Here is a 23650-nt window from a genome sequence, read left to right on the forward strand (position 1 = left end):
CACTCTTTCACGTAAATTTCTTGGTTGACAGTCCCGGAAGCTATGAAAATGCTGCTTTTAAAGCCACAGGTACAGATGGCTTGCCAAACCAGATATTTCTTTGCGAACTTTGACAGTTTTATGTGCTTGAAAATATCTGCTACCTTTCCCCTTCCTTTTGCCGTATAAAACTCCTGTCCCGGAAGCTGCTTGTAGTCGGCTTTGACGTAGGTTTCGTCGTCCATTACCACACAGTCAAACTTCGTCAGCATCGTCGTGTACAGCCTCCGGGATCGCGCTTTGGCCGTCGTATTTTGTTTATCATCGCTATTTGGAGTCACTACCTTCTTGTAAGTCGATAGTCCGGCTCGTTTTTTGGCTGGATGCACGGTTGTAGACGATACACCCAGCTTATTTGCGGCATCTCGGAGAGAGAGGTTAGGGTTTCGCTTGAAACTACCGGCAACTCTCTTTGTCGTCTCAGCGGCTTCCGGTTTTCGATTTCTCCCGATCCAGACTTCCTGGCTGTCGACAAACGTTCCCCAAACACTTTAATTACATTTGTAACGGTTGATTTGGCAACTTTTAGCGATTTTGCCAGCTTTGATACTCTGCTCTTCTTGCTTTGACGGCATTTTGACAACTGAAGAGTGAATTCCAAAATCAAAATAGGAGCAGCATTCTACACACACACACCTTCAAAATGAGGGGTGTTCAGGTTTTTTTTAATGCAAAATTGAAAGAAATACGTCAAGTTTATATTGACCAAATTTTGACCGTATCACCCTTTAATATCACAAAATATCACTAAAATATTTCCAATTAAGAAGTTGATTGAAGCTGAAAATTTTTTAAATTAAACAAGTAAGGAAAGTCTAAAGTCGGGCGGGGTCGACTATATTATACCCTGCACCACTTTGTAGATATAAATTGTCGATACCGGATGTGATATCCGTCAAATGTGTTGGGGGCTATATATAACAGTTTGTCCCAAATACATATATTTAAATATCACTCGATCTGGACAGAATTTGATAGACTTCTACAAAAAATCTATAGACTCTAAATTTAAGTCGGCTAATGCTAATGGAAACTTCGCAAAAGTTTATTTATGATTTATCGCTCGATATGTATGTATTAGAAGTTTAGGAAAATTAGAGTCATTTTTACAACTTTTCGACTAAGCAGTGGCGATTTTACAAGGAAAATGTTGGTATTTTGACCATTTTTGTCGAAATCAGAAAAAATATATAATATGGGAGCTATATCTAAATCTGAACCGATTTCAACCAAATTTTGCACGCATACCAACAATGCTAATTCTACTCCCTGTGCAAAATTTCAACTAAATCGTAGTTAAAAATTGGCTTCTGTGGTGATATGAGTGTAAATCGGGCAAAAGCTATATATGGGAGATATATCTAAATCTGAACCGATTTCAAGCAAATTTGGCACGAATAGCTACAATGCTAATTCTACTCCCTGTGCAAAATTTAAACTAAATCGGAGCAAAAAATTGGCCTCTGTGGTCATATGAGTGTAAATCGCCCGAAAGCTATATATTGGAGCTATATCTAAATCTGAACTGATTTCAATCAAATTTTGTACCCTTGACTATACTTGACTATGTTTGGGCAAAAATTTCAAGCAAATCAGGGTAAAACTCTGGCTTCTGCGTCCGTATAAGTGCATATCGGGGGAAAGTGTATATGGGAGCTTTATCTAAATCTGAACCGATTTCTTCCAAAATCAATAGAATTCTATTCTGACCCAAAACAGGAACTTGTGCCAAATTTGAAGGCGATTGGACTTAAACTGCGACCTAGACTTTGATCACAAAAATGTGTTCACAGACAGACGGACGGACAGACGGACATGGGTAGATCGACTCAGGGACCCACCCTGAGCATTATTGCCAATGACACCATGTGTCTATCTCTTCTCCTTATGGGTGTTGCAAACATATGCACTAACTTATAATACTCTGTTCCACAGTGTGGCACAGGATACAAAAAGTGATTGATTTTTTTGTAATTTTTAATTAAATATTTAATTGACACAATAAATTTTTAGTCACACTAAAAAAACCAAAGGCCATTTTCATGTAGCTCCGTTCATTATTGGCATAAAGGAGCGTCATGAAAATGATTGAAAATAGTTACATTTCTAATAAAAATTAATTGAGTTTTGCAATTAATATCAATTAAATTTTTAATTGAATCGATAAAAAATTAATGAAATCTATTAATTTTTTATGTCCAATTAAAACTGTGGTTGATATTATAATTTTCGTAATTGAAGACATTTCAATTAAAAAATTAATTGGATCAAATAATTTTGTGATTGAGTCAGAAATAAACTTTTCTGTGTACCCTCGGTCTATTCTTTTCTCTTAAGTGTATATCTCCATATTCCCCCTCTATAAATACGATTCATCAATAGATGAGCAAATATCATCAAACTTTCTTCCTTAAATGAAGAAATTTCATTTAAATATCAATTAATTTATTTTTATATTTTCGTAATTGATTTCAAATTATATTTTGTATGGTTTTGAAAAAAAAAAATATTTGTTTAAGTTCTTTCAAACTATGCAACAAGTTGCCATTCATTAGTCCTTTTATCCATTTTATGAGAAACGTTTTTTACTTCCTCCTATTTTTTCATTTTAGACTTAGTGTTTGTTTGTTTTTTTCGTAGAACTATCATCATAGTTTTCTATTTTTATTCTAGCCTAAAAGTAGGCCATAGATTTTGTGTGTAGCTTGAGTGTGTGTGTTTTTATTGACTATATCTGGGTTTAAACGATGAATGCTCTATTTTTTCAGTATTTTTTTACCACTAACATATGACTTATTGGTAAATACAAATTGATTGAAATGGAGAAAAAGTTAAGCTATCCACACATGAACTCATCCTCTATGAGATCATAAATCATCCTTTAGAATCCTCCGGTTGACTGTAGCCAATGGATTTCATAATAGATCGTTAACGTGTGTAACATATGGCAGTGTTGTTGGTGACCGTGATGATGGCAATGTGGAAATCACATTTAGTTTTTCCGAGAATCCGTTTTCAAAAGAGAGTATTAAATATGAAGTACATCGAAATAAAGCCACAAATAGGGCAATACTTTGTTAGCTATTCATTTTGTCATATTTATTTAAAATATATTACTATTTTATGCTATGCTATGTGATAGTTATCATTGGGAAAATTGCTTTAAAAATTTTTGCAAATACATTATTTTTGTTGTAAAATGTTATTGTAGACATAAAATATCCTCGAATATAGTGTATAAATAATTTGTATTTAGATTTTAAAGGAGTAAATTAAGAAGATATTCAAGGTCTTTTGAGTTTGCCTTAATCTTCACTACTACAAATAAAGTTCTTATAGCCGTATAAGCAATATGAATTATATTAATAACAATTATACGCCATATGGGCTTGTAGGTGTAGTCAAAAAAGATATCCCTTATTTTTGCATGAAATTGGAGGATTTAATAACTATAGTTAGTATGTCAAACCTTCAAATCATTCTCCCGGAAGTTCTGTCGAGTCATTATCGATATGTTCGGCCTGGCGTTGTCATGAAGGAGTGCAATTTCTTTTCAGCTTTGGGCAATGTTGGGCCCTTCTGGGCGATTGCTTCCATTAGACAGTCTCGATTTAAGGGAGAGAGGGAGCAGCGTATAATAGATAATTCCCTGGCACCACTCACCAAACATACAGCAAAACTTTCATGGCCTTCAAACTTTGCTTAGGTTAGGTTAGGTTAAAGTGGTAGCCCGATTAAGATTCAGGCTCACTTAGACTATTCAGTCCATTGTGATACCACATTAGGTTGGGTAAAGTCTAATGGCATCGCGTTATTTCAGATTCACTTAACTTTCTCGCTTGTTTTTTTGTTCGCACCAAATAATATATAATCTCAACCTTTGGCTAACAAATTCTACATTTATTCTCTTTATACATAACCTTTGGTGCTTACCAAAGGCCATAAAAAATAAAATTTACCCATTTTCTTTTATATACTCCAGGTATTTCCCGAGATGTACAATATTATTAGCAATTTCAGTTATTTGCAATAAAATCGGATAACTGTATTTCTATTGCATATAAAGCTTTAATGTTCTATATCCTAGAGTTGTTCCCTTGTAGCATATAGAAACAAATATTTGATTTGAATATTTAATGGTTATTTCTAGGAATTGTCTCTTTCTTGTGACCATTCGTCGCTTTTTATTATAGCGAATTAAATGTGGGTTTTCTACACTATTAGAGCATAGAATAGACAGTGTTTTTTTATTTTTATTTGTATTTGGGTAATCGACAATGATTTCAGGATATTAACAATTCATGGTTGAAATACAGATTATATGGTTTCCCCAAGTGTATGAATGGATGGAAAATTGGTCATCACATTTGATTGAATGTCGAAGGTGCAATTGAAATGGTTGGTGCGTTTTTTGTTTGGTAAGAAGATGGTTCTCAAAGGAAAATTTTCATTGGAGTCCTAAGGTAAATTAATTGCCTATATGGAAGAAGTCAATATATGGAAGTTTAAATTAATTTTATTTGAAATAATTTCTTTTAATTTAAATAAATAAAATATTTTATGTGAATTAAATAAAAATAATTAAATTAAATTAAATTTAAAATAAATCAAGTTAATAGGGAAAGTACAAAAAATGTTTTTTTTGGGAGAAATGTTTTTTTTTTCATATGGATGATTCTAATATGTAGGAATTTAAATGATATTTTTTTGAGTCGTAATCTTTATTTATATAAAAGGTTCTTATACCCCCATTTTCATGAAACTCCGTTAGTGCTACGTTAGCTAACGAACTTTTAAGCTGTACTGTGGAGATATCTGTCATTTTGCCTATTTATTTCATACGTCAGTTACAGCGTTGCCAATTTAGCTTTTTTCCCGCTAGATTTGGCTTTTTTTGAAGACGTTTAGCGGGAAAAAAAATGCATTTAGCTTTTAGCTTTTTTCTGGCTTTTTTTCATGACCCTTTTAGCTATTTTTGGCTTTTTTTATTTTCGACATGTTTCTATTGAAATATGGATAAATCGGCGTTTTTATCTAAGCCTTGCTGCAAGTATAAGGGTTTCCACATATTTCAAAGCTCAGTTGAAACATTAATAATGAGTCCACCCATTATGCGGGCATTTTTGTAGCAAATCCACCTTGTTGTAAAGTTTTTTCATTATATAGATAAAAGTTATCGTAAACTTTAAATCTACTATTACCATACAAATTTGTTAGATAAACTGTCAGTAAATTATTGGGAATATTATCATTTGACTCGTTTATCCTTTTTATGTTATTATAATATTCTAAAGTTATTACGATATTACTAAATTAAAATAGTAGATGTGAATAGCTTTGTGCACTGAAAAAATATTGTTGTCTCCTTAAAATACGAACGCGAATTTTGGTTATAATAGCATTTGTGAATTTCTTTTATATAAACTGTTTTCCTTGTCCAAAAGACGATAAAGTCGTTTTGTCTTTATAATTAAGTGATTCAACTTAAAAATGGGTATGTTTTCATGAAAGAAGGAAGAATTTATGAAATAGTCTTTAAATGTGAGGAGTTTTTGCATCTTAACCACAAACCAAAATAACGTTCAAAAATAGAAGATGTTTTTCAACACTTTATTTTAAAAACGTATATATACAAAAATTTCTACTTGAAGTCGAGTCTGAATTTGGAAATTTAAGTTGGCGTTAGCAACTTAAATTTCCAAATTTAAATTTGATAGCTCATGAAGAAAAGGAAAATGTTTTTACTGGGAAATGTAATGTATTTCGAATTTTTCACAATTTCAAATCCAAACTAAAATTTTATTTAAAAAAATGACAAATCATTTTTTTACCAAATCCAAAGCATGCTTAGATCATTTAATATTTTAAAATAACAAGTAAATAAAATAGAGGTGTTGGGAAGGTAGCTCCCACAAAACGAAGGACTTCCAGTAAAAAATTTGTGATAGTAATCAAAATGTATCGAATACGCAAACAGAGCTAATATGCCTTAGATATTGTTACAGTCTCACAGAAGTGGAATTAAAATGAAAATAATATGCATTGTAAGTGAAATAAAGCCTTTAAGATTGTTAAATTTCAATCAAAAATGTGACTTTTGATACAAAAAAATTTAGCTTTTTTTCTAGCTATTTTTTAGCATTTTTTAACTTTTTTTAGCTATTTTTTTGGGCAAATCTAGCGGTTTTTGGTGAAACAATTCTGGCAACGCTGGTCAGTTAGGATCTTAACTGTTGAAAATTTTTCAGTTAAAGTTAACCGGAGAGAAGATATTTGCAGTTAATTTTCTGTTAACTGACAGTTAAAGCCTAACGGAGCTACATGAAAATGGCGGATAGTCGTATAAGTAACATTAATTGTATTAATATTAAATATACGCCATATGGGTCAATATAATTACAGATTAAAAACGAAATCCCATATTTTAAAAATTTTAAATATTTTATGTAAATTAAATAAAAATTATTTTGAGTACATGAAATTAGAATAAATTAAAGTTAAAATAAATAAAGTTAATAAAAAAGTTAAAAATTAAATAATTTTGGTAGTTTACAACTAATGTGATCTATCCCACTGATATGTCCTGGTTTGTCAATTTATATTGGAGACCTAGTATATACTAATTTCCTATACGAATGCCTCAAATATGTAAGATTTTATGGTAATTTAATTTAAACTAATTTATTTTAATTTAATTTAATAAAATTTTCTATGTAACTTATATAAAAACTATTTAAATTAAATAGACTTGGATTAAATTTAAAATAAATAAATAAATTTAAGTATAAAATATTTTTGTCCGTAGTTTATATCTATTTTGGTCTAAATTAATTTCCCATATGATATAGGATGACTCTAATATATAGGAATATATTTTTTGAGTCGTAATCTTTGTTTATATAAAAGGGTCTTATAGTCGTATAAGTAACATTAATTGTATTAATAATAATTATACGCCATATGGGTCAATACAATTACAGATTAAAAACTAAAACCCATATTTTAAAAATGTTTATGTAAATTAAATAAAAATTAATTTGAGTAAATGGAATTAGAATAAATAAAAGTTAAAATAAATAAAGTTAATAAAAGTAAAAAAAATAAATAATTTGGGTAGTTTACAACTAAGGTGATCTATCCAACTGATATGTCCTGGTTTGTCAATTTATATTTCCTATATATGAATGCCTCAAATATGAAAGATTTTATGGTAATTTAATTTAAACTAATTTATTTTAATTTAATTAAATAACATTTTTATGTAACTTATATAAACCAATTTAAATTAAATGGACTTGGATTAAACTTAAAGTAAATAAATTTAATTAAGAAAAGTATAAAATATTTTTTTCTGCAGTCTAACTTAATTTCCCATATGAATGACTCTATTATGTAGGAATTTAAATGATTTTTTTTTTACTTATATAAAACGTTCTTATAGTAGTATAAGTAACATTAATTGTATTAATAATAATTATACGCCATGTGGGTGAATATAATTGCAGGTTAAAACCGAAATCCTTTATTTTTGCATGAAATGGAAGGATTTAATTACCATAGTTAGAATGATTTATGACAAATTTTGCAATTTTAAAGATAATTCCATTACAACTCTCTTGTTTCTATTGGAAAAAGCATTAAAACATTCGTTTTTCATAAGCGAAATTGTCACCATCGAAATTGTTCGCCATGAAAAGGAACGGATGATAAAAATTTGTAATCAGGAATGGTCTATAAAGAAGATACATAAGAACCTTCAAATCAATCTCCTGGAGATTTAAATGAATTTAATAATTATTAATTAATAATTATGTATTTAAATAATTATTATTAATAATAAAATTAATTTATTTTAATTTTTTTAATAATTTATTTTTAAGTAATTTAGTAATTTAATTTTAAATAAAAAAACGCCAAAAGAACTTAAATACAAATAATTTAAATTAAACGAAACGAAAGTTAATTAGAAATTAAATAATTTGAGTGGGATATAATTAAACCACGAACCAGATCCAGATTTAATTTATTGTTATAGTCAATTTAATTTTATTTAATTAATATAAATAAATTTATTTTAATATAATTACGCAAAAAAGTCAATATAAATTAAAACAAGTAAGTTCGGCCGGGCCGAATCTTAAATACTCACCACCATGAACCAAATATTAGAGTTTCCTTTGAAATTTCAGGAGGGCTTGAGGCCTTGAGGACACTTCCCAAAGACAAATTTAAAGATTTCACCTATGAGGACTATATCAGATTCTGGATTTATAAGAACCATTTTTGTTTGAGTTTTAGAGGACTCATTAACATCTCTTGTAAGTGTGCAAGAAAATTATAAAATAACGTCTTGATTGAATTTTTGGAATATTTGATAGATATTTTACATTGAGTTTCAAGCAATTTTCATGATCAGTGCGCCTTCTATACCCTCAAGAAGTGAAGTCGGTCTATATGGAGGCAATACCAAATGGACCGATAAAAACTTAATCCGATGCACGTTTTTGTGAGCCTAAAATACCAGAATATTTACAATTTCAGGCAAATCGGATAAAAACTACGGTTTCTAGAAACCCAATGAGTTAAATCGGGAGACCTTTCTTATGGGGGCTATACTAAAATATGGACCGATACTCACCGTTTTCGGCACACTCCTTTATGGCCCGAAATTACCTCTAAATTTCCAATTTCAGGCAAATTGGATAAAAACTTTGGATTCCAGAAGCCCAAGAAGTAAAATCGTGATATCGGTCTATATCGGGGCTATACCAAAACATGGACCGATACTCTCCATTTGTGGCATACCTCTTTATGGTCCTAAAATTCCTAGAAATTTCCAATTTCAGGCAAATTGTATATAAACTACGGATTCTATAAACCCAAGATGTAAAATCGGTCTATATGGGGGCTATACCAAAACATGGAACGATACGGACCATTTTCGGCACACCTTTTGATGGTCCTCAAGTGCCTCTAGATTTTCAATTTCAGGCAAATTGGATAAAAACTACGGTTTCTATAAGCCCAAGACCCAAATCGGGAGGTCGGTTTATATGGGGACCATACCAAAACATGGACCGATGCTCACCATTTTTGGCACACCTCTTTATGGTTCTAAAGTACCTCTCGATTTCCAATTTCAGATAAATTGGATAAAAACTGCGGTTTCTATAAGCCCAAGAAGTAAAATCTGGAGAACGGTCTATATGGGGGCTATACCAAAATATGGACCGATACTCACAATTGTTGGCACACGCATTTGTGGTCCTACAATACCTTTAGATTTCCAATTTCGGGTAAATTGAGTAAAAACTGCGGTTTCTATAAGCCCAAGAAGTAAAATCGGGAGATCGGTCTATATGGGGGCTATACCAAAACATGGACCGATACTCACCATTTTGGCCACACCTCTTTATGGTCATAAAATACCTCTAGATTTCAAATTTCAGGCAAATTGGATAAAAACTACGATTTCTATAAGCCCAAGACCCCAAATCGGGAGGTCGGTTTATATGGGGACTATATCAAAACCTGGACCATCTTCGAACTTGACATGCCTGCAGACAAAAGACGTGTTTGTGCAAAATTTCAGTGCGATTGCTTCATTATTGAAGACTGTAGCGTGATTACAACAGACAGACAGCCAGACAGACGGACATCGTTATATCGTCTTAGAATTTCTCCCTGATCAAGAATATATATATATATACTTTATATAGTCGGAAATCGATATTTCGATATGTTACAAACGGAATGACAAACTTATTATACCCCCGTCACCATTCTATGGTGGTGGGTATAAAAAAATTATTGAATGACAATAGATTAAATTAAAGTTAATTAGAAAATCATAAAATTAAATTATTTAGATGGTCCTTTTTGTCGGTAAAATGTCATAATTATATTAGTAATAATAATACGACACATATGCCTAGTGTTTAGAGCAGTAATAGCTTCGTTCGCGTATCGTATAATAGGTAACCATTTTCTCAAATATTTACTGACATAAATTGACCGTAGTCAGAATTTCAAATAAATATAAAATAAAGGAAAACTAGGGGGATTTCTTTTTACTTCTCCTGAGCTAACCCTCTAATATCCCAATTTTTTTGCCAGCTGATTGAATATTCAATATTTACAACACAACAGCAAGAAATCGAAACAGGAAAAATGTATACGGTAAAATTCAGTATATACTGAACAGCGTTGCCAATTTAGCTTTTTTCCCGCTAGATTTGGCTTATTTTGAAGACGTTTAGCGGGAAAAAATGCATTTAGCTTTTAGCTTTTTTTCTGGCTTTTTTTCATGACCCTTTTAGCTATTTTTGGCTTTTTTATTTTCGACATGTTTCTATTGAAATATGGAAAAATCGGCGTTTTTATCTAAGCCTTGCTGCAAGTATAAGGGTTTCCACATGTTTCAAAGCTCAGTTGAAACATTAATAATGAGTCCAGCCATTATGCGGGCATTTTTGTAGCAAGTACACCTTGTTGTAAAGTTTTCTCATTATATACATAAAAGTTATCGTAAACTTTAAATCTACTATGACCATACAAATTTGTTAGATAAACTGTCAGTAAATTATTGGGAATATTATCATTTGACTCGTTTATCCTTTTTATGTTATTATAATATTCTAAAGTTATTACGATATTACTAAATTAAAATAGTAGATGTGAATAGATTTGTGCACTGAAAAAATATTGTCGTCTCCTTAAAATACGAACGCGAATTTTGGTTATAATAGCATTTATGAATTTCTTTTATATAAACTGTTTTCCTTGTCAAAAAGACGATAAAGTCGTTTTGTCCTTATAATTAAGTGATTCAACTTAAAAATGGGTATGTTTTCATGAAAGAAGGAAGAATTAATGAAATAATCTTTAAATGTGAAGAGTTTTTGCATCTTAACCACAAACCAAAATAGCGTTCAAAAATAGAAGATGTTTTTCAACACTTTATTTTAAAAACGTATATATACAATAATTTCTACTTGAAGTCGAGTCTGAATTTGGAAATTTAAGTTGGCGTTAGCACGTTTTTAAAGCACTTTGATAGCTCATGAAGAAAAGGAAAATATTTTAACTGGGAAATGTAAACTATAGGTATTTTCTACAATTTAAATATAAGTAATGTATTTCGAATTTTTCACAATTTCAAATCCAAACTAAAATTTTATTTAAAAAAATGACAAATCATTTTTTTACCAAATCCAAAGCATGCTTAGATCATTTAATATTTTAAAATAACAAGTAAATAAAATAGAGGTGTTGGGAAGGTAGCTCCCACAAAACGAAGGACTTCCAGTAAAAAATTTGTGATAGTAATCAAAATGTATCGAATATGCAAACAGAGCTAATATGCCTTAGATATTGTTACAGTCTCACAGAAGTGGAATTAAAATGAAAATAATATGCATTGTAAGTAAAATAAAGCCTTTAAGTTTGTTAAATTTCAATACAAAAAATTTAGCTTTTTTTCTAGCTATTTTTTTTTAGCATTTTTTAGCTTTTTTAGCTATTTTTTTGGGCAAATCTAGCGGTTTTTGGTGAAACAATTCTGGCAACGCTGATACTTAATAGCCTCTTGAACAGTTTTAACTAAGTTTTCTTTTTATTTTAACCTTTTTTATTGTCTTAAGACATGTTTTACTAAAAGCTTCCCGATTTAACGAAGCCCTCCTAAAGGAGGGATTGGGTATTGGAGGGTTAAAGATAATCGTTTAATTTTTCAATTAATTTTTTTTATGTAAAAAGTGGCATAAGAAATTAAAGAAAAATAATTTAAATTAAGCGAAAAAAATTAAATTAAAGTTAAATAGATGTTAAAAAAATTTAGGTCAGTTATAATTAAACCACGAATTTAATTTTATTTATCCAGATTTAATTTTATTTATTTATTTGTTATAGTCTATTTAAATTAATTTTATTTAATTAATAACAATGAATTTGTTTGTTTTAAATACAAAAATGTAAAAAAATTAACAAAAAAAAACGTCAATAATAATAATTTAAACTGAATGACAATAGATTAAATTAAAGTTAATTGGAAAAGCAAAAAGTAAATAATTAGGTGAGTTATAATTAATTTGGTCTTTTTTGTCGGTAAAATCTTTTTGTCAATCCATACAAGGAAAATTGCAATAAATCTTAAATGATAGTCCCTTAATTACTTCCAATCCCCAATATTGTATTTGGGCTATTTTTTCTCCAAATGTTTTGTGTCTGTTGCTTTAATTGTCTTTCTTTGAGCTTATTCTCTGATATAAATGCAAAACCTTCGTAAGTTTATCTTTTGGCATCCTCTAACTTCAGATTTAATTTTGTTGTTATTGTCAATTTAAGGGAGAATGATGCAACCCGGTAGCTAAGCATTTAATTAATTTTTGTTTTGTTTTTACTCATGACCGCTACTTTTCATTAATGTTTCTTATTTCACCTCAACCTCAAAAATGTTTTGGATGTTATTTACCCATGTCATGTTTGCCATTAACGAATACACCAGGTAGATGATTAAATAGCCTAGTCAATGGTGTGTGTGGGTGTGCAAGAGTATATTAACAGATAGAGAGAGAGAGAGTATCTGTGTATTCTGGCCAAACAGCATATAAACAAAAATATTATGTTATGTTTTTTCTCTCAAACAACAAAAACATTTTTTATCACATAACAGTATCTGATTGTTTAACTTATAAGGTTAAGTCGTAGAGTGTCCCATTATGACATTGACATTGGCTTGTGTATCTACTAAAAGGGCAATGGGACGGTGAGGTGAATACAGCTAACGCATGGACACACAAAGGGTTATGAAATAGATAGCGGAATAAAATCTTATGGAAGAATTTCACAATTCATGCAAGGGGGTGGTCCACTCAGTATTTATTTAGCAAATATTTTTTTTTAGATTAAATACAATCAGAATAATACCATGTATGGGACAGGAGTTCGAAGCTGAATTTAAAAAATATGACGGCGCTGGGAGATTTGAGCCATTGAATTTTCATCATGAGAGAGTAATTTTTTGTTCATGGCCCCAAAAAAAAAATACAAGAATGGCTTAAAAGGAGGTTCCTCGTTTCATTTCTACGGCTCATTGATCATACAAAACAAGTAAGTAATGTCTAATGTCGGTCGGGGCCGACTATATTATACCCTTCACCATTATGTAGACCAAAATTTGTGTTACCATCTCAACTCCTTCAAATTTGTTGGGAGTTATTATCATGGTTTATATTTCAATATACAAATATTTATATCTGAAACGATTTGGAGACAATTTTTTGTACTTCTACAAAATCGCTAGAATTAAAACTTAAATCGGCTAACACCCTGGGATGAAACACGATGTTAGTAAAAAAATATGGGAAATATAATGCTAGAGCAATTTTGATGCAAAAGATTTAAGATTTATCGGGCGATACATATGTATTCGAGATATAGGACAATTTGAGTAATATTTACAATTTTTGAAACATTCTACACTGAAAAAAATATTGTCGTGAGGTTAAAGATTTCATGTCTTTAAAATACGAATACAAATTTTGCTTAGCATAGAAGACGCATTTCTCTAAAATAACATACACCTAACGACAACATACACCTAACTGGGAAGATGTGAGAATATTAGATAGAGAACGAAGAGCAAATAGACGATACACTCTCGAGAGCTTGCGTATTCAACAAAAACAACATTGTGCAATAAATCGAAAAGAGGGCAAAGACAACACCAATGCTGTCTACACCATAGCATTAGTATAGTTTACTTCAAACTGTGATCGTAGCCATAAGAAACAACAACTGTGATAACTTAAGTTAACTTTCGGATTATTTGTACAATTATTTAAAATTTGTGTTTAATGTTGTGTTGTAATAGTGACGTTACACTTAGAATAATAATTTATACAATATGACGAAAGATTAAATGTAAGTTTTTCATAGAAAATTATGGTTCAATCATAAGCAAAAAGTAAAAATATTGTTCTTTTTTCGTATATTTTATTGTCGTTGCCAGATTTCAATAAAGTAAATCCCTGAGGAAGATGGAAATCCCCATCGAAACGTAGGATAAAAATATGAAATAAATAATTTTTTATTTGCATATACTCATGACCTTGAAAGCCTGACTAGAAATTCTAGAAATCATATAAAAAACGAAGATACAATAAGGTCGATCTTTTTTATAAATAAAGTTATTTTCCTTGTCCAAAAGTCGATAAACTTTTCAATAAAGTCATATTGTCCTTATAATTAAGTGATTTGACTTAAAAATGGGTATCTTAACATGAAAGAAAAAATGTATAGGCTAAGGTCAACTTGACTTTAATAATTCAGAAAAATTCTTTACATTTAATGAAATTGTCTTTAAATTTGTTGTCTTTTTGCATCTTGACTACATAGCAAAAAATCGTTCAAATATAGGACATGTTTTTCATAACTTTATTTTAAAGAAGTTTTTTACTTCAAACATAGCACAATTTCTACTGGAAGTCGAGTCCTAATTTGGAAAATAAAGTTGCCGTTAACTCGTTTTTAAAGGACTTTGATAGCATATGAAGAAAAAAAGCTGAGAAAGCGAAAAATTAAAATTTGCTTCCTAGAAGCAAGTATAAAAAACCTAAATTTTTAAAGAGAATTGTGTCTTAAAAGTATCCTTACTTGTATTCTCCGCTTCTTTGGAATCAATACCAAATTTTTTAAAGTAAAGACAAAATCTTTGGAACCGAGTATGCTTTTTTTCAGTGTACCATATTTCCCCTACTCTGGCGTACATATATATGGGACCTATATCTAAATATGAACCTATTTTGACCAAATTTGACATGCATAGTTAGAATAATAATCCTGCTATCTCAGCAAAAAACAAGTAAGGAAAGTCTAAAGTCGGGCGGGTCCGACTATATTATACCCTGCACCACTTTGTAGATCTAAATTTTCGATACCATATCACATCCGTCAAATGTGTTGGGGGCTATATAGAAAGGTTTGTCCCAAATACATACATTTAAATATCACTCGATCTGGAAGAATTTGATAGACTTCTACAAAATCTATAGACTCAAAATTTAAGTCGGCTAATGCACTAGGGTGGAACACAATGTTAGTAAAAAAATATGGGAAATGTTTAAATCTGAAGCAATTTTAAGGAAACTTCGAAAAAGTTTATTTATGATTTATCGCTCGATATATATGTATTAGAAGTTTAGGAAAATTAGAGTCATTTTTACAACTTTTCGACTAAGCAGTGGCGATTTTACAAGGAAAATGTTGGTATTTTGACCATTTTTGTCGAAATCAGAAAAACATATATATGGGAGCTATATCTAAATCTGAACCGATTTCAACCAAATTTGGCACGCATAGCAACGATGCTAATTCTACTCGCTGTGCAAAATTGCAACTAAATCGGAGTTAAAAATTGGCCTCTGTGGTCATATGAGTGTAAATCGGGCGAAAGCTATATATGGGAGCTATATCTAAATCTGAACCGATTTCAACCAAATTTTGCACACATAGCTACAATGCTATCTCTACTCCCTGTGCAAAATTTCAACTAAATCGGAGTTAAAAATTAGCCTCTGTGGTCATATGAATGTAAATCGGGCGAAAGCTATATATGGGAACTATATCTAAATCTGAACCGATTTCAACCAAATTTTGCACGCATAGCTACAATTCTATCTCTACTTCCTGTGCAAAATTTCAAATAAATCGGAGCAAAAAATTAGCCTCTGTGGTCATATGAATGTAAATCGGGCGAAAGCTATATATGGGAGCTATATCTAAATCTGAACCGATTTCAACCAAATTTGGCACGCGTAGCAACAATGCTAATTCTACTCCCTGTGCAAAATTTCAACTAAATCGGAGTTAAAAATTGGCCTCTGTGGTCATATGAGTGTAAATCGGGCGAATGATATATATGGGAGATATATCTAAATCTGAACCGATTTCAACCAAATTTGGCACGCATAGCTACAATGCTAAGTCTACTGCCTGTGCAAAATTTCAACTAAATTGGGGTAAAACTCTGGCTTCTGGGACCGTATTAGTCCATATCGGGCGAAATATATATATATGGGAGCTATATCTAAATCTGAACCGATTTCTTCCAAAATCAATAGGGATCTATTCTGAGCCAGGACACACACTTGTGGCAAATTTGAAGTCGATTGGACTAAAACTGCGACCTAGACTTTGATTACAAAAATGTGTTCACGGACAGACGGACAGACGGACATTGCTATATCGACTCAAGAGCCCACCCTGAGCATTTTTGCCAAAGACACCATATGTCTATCTCGTCTCCTTCTGTGTGTTGCAAACATATGCACTAACTTATAATACACTGTTCCACAGTGTGGAGCAGGGTATAAAAACGTAAATGGGAGAATAATTTTGGCCTCCGTGGTCATATGGGTGTAAATCGGGCGAAATATATATATGGGAGCTATATCTAAATCTGAAGCGATTTAAACTAAATTTGGCACGCTTAACGATACTATTAAACGTACTCCTTGTGCAAAATTTGAAGCAAATCAGGTCAAACATCTGGCTTTTGTGGCCATATTAGTCGAAATCGGACGAAAGATATATATGGGCGCTATATCTAAATCTGAACCGATTTGGCTGATATTTTGCATATCTTACGAAAACCCCAAAATATTTGGCTGCCCGAAATTTTGAGAAAATACGTTGATAAATACGTTAATTATGACCAGATCGGTGATAAATATATATGGCAGCTATATCTAAATTTGAACCGATTTTTTTCAAAATCAATAGTGATTGTCTTTGAGCCCATGTACGATTGTCTGTGCCAAATTTCAGGATGATCGGACTTAACCTACGAGCTGTACTTTGCACACAAAATTACATATACAGACAGACGGACGGACAGACAGACAGACGGACATCGCTAAATCGACTCAGAATTTACTTCTAAGCCGATTGGTATACTAATCGATGGGTCTCAGACTTTTCCTTCTTGGCGTTACATACAAATACACAAACTTATTATACCCTGTACCACAGTAGTGGTGAATGGTATAAAAATAGCCAAAATAATCTTAATTTGCAAGATTTTATTTCCATAAAAAATTATTTAAAATTTTATTTCTATGGAGAATTGTGTCAAAATTTTGTTATAGAAAGTTTTGTCAATTTTTTTTTCTATAGAAAATTTTATCAACATATTACTTTTATAGAAAATTTTGTCACAATTTTATTTCTGTAACAAATTTTTCCAAAATTTTATTTCGAAAGAAAATTTTGTCAAAATTTTTTTTCGAAAGAAAATTTTATCAAAATTTCTATCTATAACAAATTTTGCCAAAATTTTATTTCTATAGAAAATTTGCCAAAATTTTATTTCTATGGAAAATTTGCCAAAATTTTATTTCTATGGAAAATTTTGTCAAACTTTTATTTCTATTGAAAATTTTGCCAAAATTTTATTTCTATAGAATATTTTTTCTAAATTTTATTTCTGTATAAAAATTTATCAAAATATCAAAATATATCTATAGAAAATTTTGTCCAAATTTTATTTCTATAGAATCTTTTTTCTAAATTTTATTTCTATAGAAAATTTTGTCCAAATTTTATTTCAATAGAATATTTTTCTACATATAATTTCAATAGAATATGTTTTCTTAATTTTATTTCCATAACAAATTTTGCCAAGTTTTATTTCTCAAGAAAATAAAATTTGGCAAAATTTCTAATGAAATTTTTGTCAAAATTTTATTTCGAAAGAAAACTTTACAAAATTTTTATCTATAACAAATTTTGCCAAAATTTTATTTCTATAAAAAAATTTGCCAAAATTTTATTTCTATGGAAAATTTGCCACAATTTTATTTCTATAGAAAATTTTGTCAAACTTTTATTTCTATAGAATATTTTTTCTAAATTTTGTTTCTGTATAAAAATTTGTCAAAATATTATTTCTATAGAAAATTTTGTCCAAATTTTATTTCTATAGAGAATTTTGTCCAAATTTTATTTCTATAGAAAATTTTGTTAAAATTTTATTTCTATAGAAAATTTTGTCCAAATTTTATTTCAATAGAATATTTTTTCTAAATTTTATTTCAATAGAATATGTTTTCTTAATTTTATTTCCATAACAAATTTTGCCAAAATTTTATTTCTATAGAAAATTTGCCACAAGTTTATTTCTATAGAAAGTTTATTTCTATTAGAAATTTTGTCCAAATTTTATTTCTATAGGAAATGTTCCAAAGGAATCCATTTCTATTTACACTTAACTATGTATTTCCGTTTTAGTATCCCTATACGTAAATTTTATTTCAGTGACAATTTTCTCGTTATAGCCACAATGTGTGATGTGGGGAAACCACATCATAGTTATTAACAAAGACACATGTTTTCTAGCCTTTCCCCCACACACATATATATCACACACATTCTTGCCTAATCGGGATCGTATATAATTATTTGCCTTTCTATATTCATGTGGAACAATGTGTCGACAGGATAGACAAATATTTACAAACAAACCAAAAAAAAAAAAAAAATCATGTGTTACGTATAGACCATTGTATCATATGTAAGGTTTCTGTTATATTCGAAACGCACTGATTGGTGGTTGAAGTGAAACTAAAACTATTTATTTGAAATGATCTTAACATTACTATTTACATGTTGATATTTTTGGTACTAAAATTATAGTTGTAATTTATGGTATTGATGGTACGTAAAATCAAAGCTTATTAGATATTGGTTAATTATAAAGTATTTAGATAGCTTTCAATATATAACACTACTCCCCTCTGAAAATTGATAATACATACATAACATAAATTTCAGAAATTCATTTCTTTTTTAGAATTCATTAACATTTAGAAATTTTGAAAATATAAATCTTATTACAAAAGAACTATTTATTCCCTCTAAAATCAGTTGGTTCGTAGCGAGATACTTCTCGACGAATTCTGGATGATCTTCGAAGTTGTTGTTGTATATTGGAACTTTCTTGAGAGCTCGACAAATATACACCTGCGTCTGTAGAATTTGATTGCTGGTTGGAATGTGAAGGTGATAAAGTTAATGGATCGGAAAATTGCTGAGCTTGTATATCATCGTTATTTGATTGAGAGAGATCAGGATCGATGACGACTGTATTTCGTGGTTTTATTTGATTATAATGTCGCCTGAAATATCCCGTTTCTGTTTTTATTATGAAAATTATTCTGCCAATTTTTGCTGTTATAATTCCAGGAATCCACTTTTTCCCTTTTGCGTAATTTCTGATGAAAACAGTGTCATTTATTTGGTATTTTTGTCGTTTTGATAATTGCTCGTAATTTTTTTCAGGTGTTTCCAAAAGTTGAGACCAAACTGTACGAACTGGTCGGCCTCGCATCAATTCGGCTGGAGACTTGCCCTCGGCATTTGGTATGAAACGATACGTTGACAAAAATTTGTGTACCGCATCTTTGATAGAAAAATTATCATCGATATTCTTTTTGACAGATGTCTTAAATGTTCGGACGAATCGTTCCGCTAATCCATTGGAAGCCGGATGAAATGGAGTAGTTTTGATGTGTCGTATTCCAGTTGTTGTGCAAAATTTTTCAAATTTCTCAGAACTAAGTTGTGGTCCATTATCGCTTACGATGGTGTTTGGAACGCCTTCAATGGAGAAAATTGCTGAAAGCGCAGAAATTGTGTCTTCAGTTGTGATATTTCTCATTGCTGAAACATAAGGAAATTGCGAATACGAATCGACACAAATGAGCCACATATTGTTAAATATTGGTCCAGCAAAATCTACGTGTACACGTTCCCAGGGTTTTGTAGATTTTGGCCAGTTTTCGTATTCCTTGGCTGGACTTTGGTTATGAACTTTGCAAATTTCACATTCTGAGGCTGCCTTGGTAATGTCTGCATCTATGTTATTCCACCATACATGTTGTCGAGCTAGTTGTTTCATTTTAACAACTCCCCAATGTCCGTCATGCAAAAGCTTCAAAATCTTTTCTTTCAATGAGCTCGGTATAACAACCCGAATTTGATCTGTTTCTACGCAAAGCATATTGTTATGAATTGTTAGATTATGCTTTCGATTAAAAAATGGTTTTAGATTGGATTGGTTGGTGGGAATAAATTCTGGCCATCCATTTTTAACAAATTTGTAGACTGTGCGCAAAGTTTCGTCATTCTTCGAAAATTTTTCAATCTCTGCTTTCATTGGAAAATTTTCCAAAGTTATCTGAAAACAAGCTTCCTCCTTGTCGAAGTCTTCGTCAGTACCAATAGGAAGACGTGATAAAGCATCTGCGTTTCCATGATCGGTGGTCTTCCGATATCTTATCTCGAAATTATATGCCATAAGAGTTATGGCCCAGCGCTGTATTCTATGAGCAGTCATTGTCGGTAAATTTTTATTTGGATGAAATAGGCTTACCAGAGGTTTGTGATCTGTGATGAGGATGAACTTGCGGCCATACAAAAATTGATGAAATCGCTTGACGCCAAATATAATCGCAAGTCCTTCCTTTTCTATCTGACTATATTTTATCTGGTGTTTGTCCAGCGTCTTAGACGCGAAAGCAATTGGTCTCTCCACGCCGTCAGGATACAGATGAGAAATCACGGCTCCTATACCGAAAGAAGATGCATCGGTAGCTAGAATAATAGGTATATCATCTTGAAATTGTGCTAATTGCGTTGCGTTAGCGATGTAATTTTTGAGTTCGTCGAAAGATTTTTGTTGTTCCTTTCCCCATCGAAAAGTAACGTTTTTTCGACGCAACATATTTATTGGAGCTGCGACTTCTGCAAAATTCGGAACAAAGTTGTGATAATAATTCACTTTACCCATGAAAGCTTCAAGTTCTTTAATATTTTTCGGTGGCTTTAAGTTTTTAACTGCCAGTACACCAGACTCGTCCGGAAGAATTCCCTCGGAACTTATTTGACGGCCAAGATACGTGATTTTGTTTTGTAAAAATACACATTTCTCTCGTTTACACCGAATCCCATTTGTTGATAAAATTGATAGAACTTTTTCGAGGCGCTGGAAATGTTCAGATAATGTAGGAGCTGATATTATGATGTCATCAAGGTAATTAGCACAACCCCGTATTCCTTGCAACAATTGCTCGATGTATTTTTGGAAAATGGCTGGAGCGCTTGCGATACCGTAAGGTAGACGTTGGTATTGAAATAAACCCAGTGGTGTATTTATGACCATTATTGTTTTTGATGCATCATCAAGCTCCATTTGAAGATAGGCATCCTTCAAATCTATTTTAGAAAAATATTTTCCATCTCTTACCGCATGAAGCAAATTCTCCCTTGTTGGCAAAGGATACTGTTCGACTTCTATCTGTGAATTAACTGCCACTTTAAAATCGCAACATATCCGAATCATATTGTTTGGTTTCTTTGCTAAAACTATGGGAGAAGCCCAATCACTAAATCTTACAGGTTGGACTATTTTTGCGGCAATAAGTCTCTCCAATTCCTGCTTAAATTGATCCATTTGCGCGAATGGTATAGGACGACTTCTGAAAAATTTTGGTTGCGCGTCTGGTTTAAGGCGTATGCTAGCTTTAAAGTCCCTTATCGTTCCTAGACATGGCGAGAAAACATCGCGAAATTTTTCACAAAGTTCATTTACACGTATTTGTTCTTCATTAGCTATGGAATTTATTTTAACAATTTGAAAACCGAATATTTTAAATAAATCATGACCAAACAAATTGTCACCAGAGTCCGTGTTAACAACAATTAAAATTACGTCCTTTTCACAATTTCCGCATTCCATTTTCGTATGCAATTCGCCAAGTAATGGTATAATTTTTTTACCGAATCCGTACAATACTCTATTTGTTTTTAATAATTTAGGCTTATTTAACAAATTATATGTCTGTAAATTAATAATGGAAATCGACGCGCCAGAGTCCATTTGAAATCTTATTGATCTATTATTAATTATTACATCAATTACACTTTTAGAATTTTCCGAATTCACCTCAACATTAATATCAAAAATTGTATCGACCACATCTATGTTTCTTGTACGTTCTTTTGTGTCGATCACATCTATGTTGTTTCTGTATTTTGCATTACGCTGTATTTTTTTTTGTTCATTTTTGTTTTCATTCTTTGACATACATACAACCGCTATGTGTCCCTTTCGTCCACATTTATTGCATACAGCGTTTTTGAATTTACACTCGTCGCGTTTGTGCGAGCTAAAACACCCCGAACACGATATATATTTTTGCGTTTTTTTGTTTACATACGGTTGTTTCTTTACGTTGTTGATGTCCATCAATTTTTCATTAGGAGTTTCTTTGATCGCTGCCACTGTTCTTGTTGTTGTTTCGAATGATTCTGCTATGAGTAATACATCGGAGAGTTTTGCATTCGGCTTTTGCAATGCTGCGGCGCGGACAGAATCGTGTGGTGTGTGTACGATGATATGATCTCGAATCATATCATCAACGTAGTTGCCTGCACATGCCTCTGCACTACACACAAACTTACATGCTCTCGCCAAACCACGAAGGTCTGCGACCCATTCCTTATATGTCTGCCCGCTCTTCATCTCTCGTCTGAAAAATGAATATCGCGCTGCTACTATGTGGTGAGTAACTGCGAAATGCTCTGTTAGCTTTTCAGTCAATTCTTTGTATGTTTGATTCTCAAGACTAACTACACCAAACAAATTCTTGAGCAAATCAAACACCTCAGCACCACACCAGGAAAGAAAAAACGATTTTTGTTTGTCTGCCGACATCACTGCGTATGCCACAAAATGTTGTTCTAATTGCTGTATGTATGAGTCCCACTGCTGCTGCTCCTTATTAAATTTGTGAAACGCAGGTACCATTGGCTGTTGAGCTGAAGGTTTGGCTTCTTGTGCAATTTCTGTTTTGCCTTCCAAAATAGCTTTCATCCACTGTTGTTGTTGTAAAAGTATGTTCCTGGTAAACTCTTGCTGTTGCTGTAAAAGCAACTCAAATCCTCGTGTGTCTGTAGCCATTGTTGTCTTGTCTTCTTACAGTTGCCGTTTTTGTTGTTTTTTTTTTTTTTTTTTTTTGCTCGTCGCCACTTGTTATATTCGAAACGCACTGATTGGTGGTTGAAGTGAAACTAAAACTATTTATTTGAAATGATCTTAACATTACTATTTACATGTTGATATTTTTGGTACTAAAATTATAGTTGTAATTTATGGTATTGATGGTACGTAAAATCAAAGCTTATTAGATATTGGTTAATTATAAAGTATTTAGATAGCTTTCAATATATAACAGTTTCATTCTGGCTTCTTGTTTTACGACACATAGTCGATTAGATGAATGTTCCTTACGTGTGTCGGAGAATGTGTTTTGCTATGTGTATGTGGAAGTTTTTTTTTTGCTTTGGCCCCCCACATAGAGAATAAAATTTGTGGTCAAAATGTTAACAGCATCGAAATTAAGCCATAGACTTTTGTATAAAAACAAAACTGTAATGTTTGACCAACAGACGGTGGCAATGACTGGCAAAGCCTTTAATAATTGAATGTCCTTTTAACCTTTTAGATTGTTTTAGGCTGTGTGTTTGGTTTTTGCATTGATATTAGGGGAAA

At 31.4% G+C, this 23650-nt stretch overlaps 1 protein-coding gene across 1 annotated transcript in view; it reads right to left on the reverse strand.

Annotated features, from left to right (window-relative positions):
* sNPF (short neuropeptide F precursor) overlaps window positions 1–23650 on the reverse strand; it is a 283584-nt gene that overhangs the window by 75884 nt on the left and 184050 nt on the right. The window lies entirely within an intron of this gene.

The sequence above is a fragment of the Haematobia irritans genome, chromosome 2, assembly GCF_050003625.1.
Source record: "Haematobia irritans isolate KBUSLIRL chromosome 2, ASM5000362v1, whole genome shotgun sequence".
In the NCBI taxonomy this organism is placed as follows: Eukaryota; Metazoa; Arthropoda; class Insecta; order Diptera; family Muscidae; genus Haematobia; species Haematobia irritans.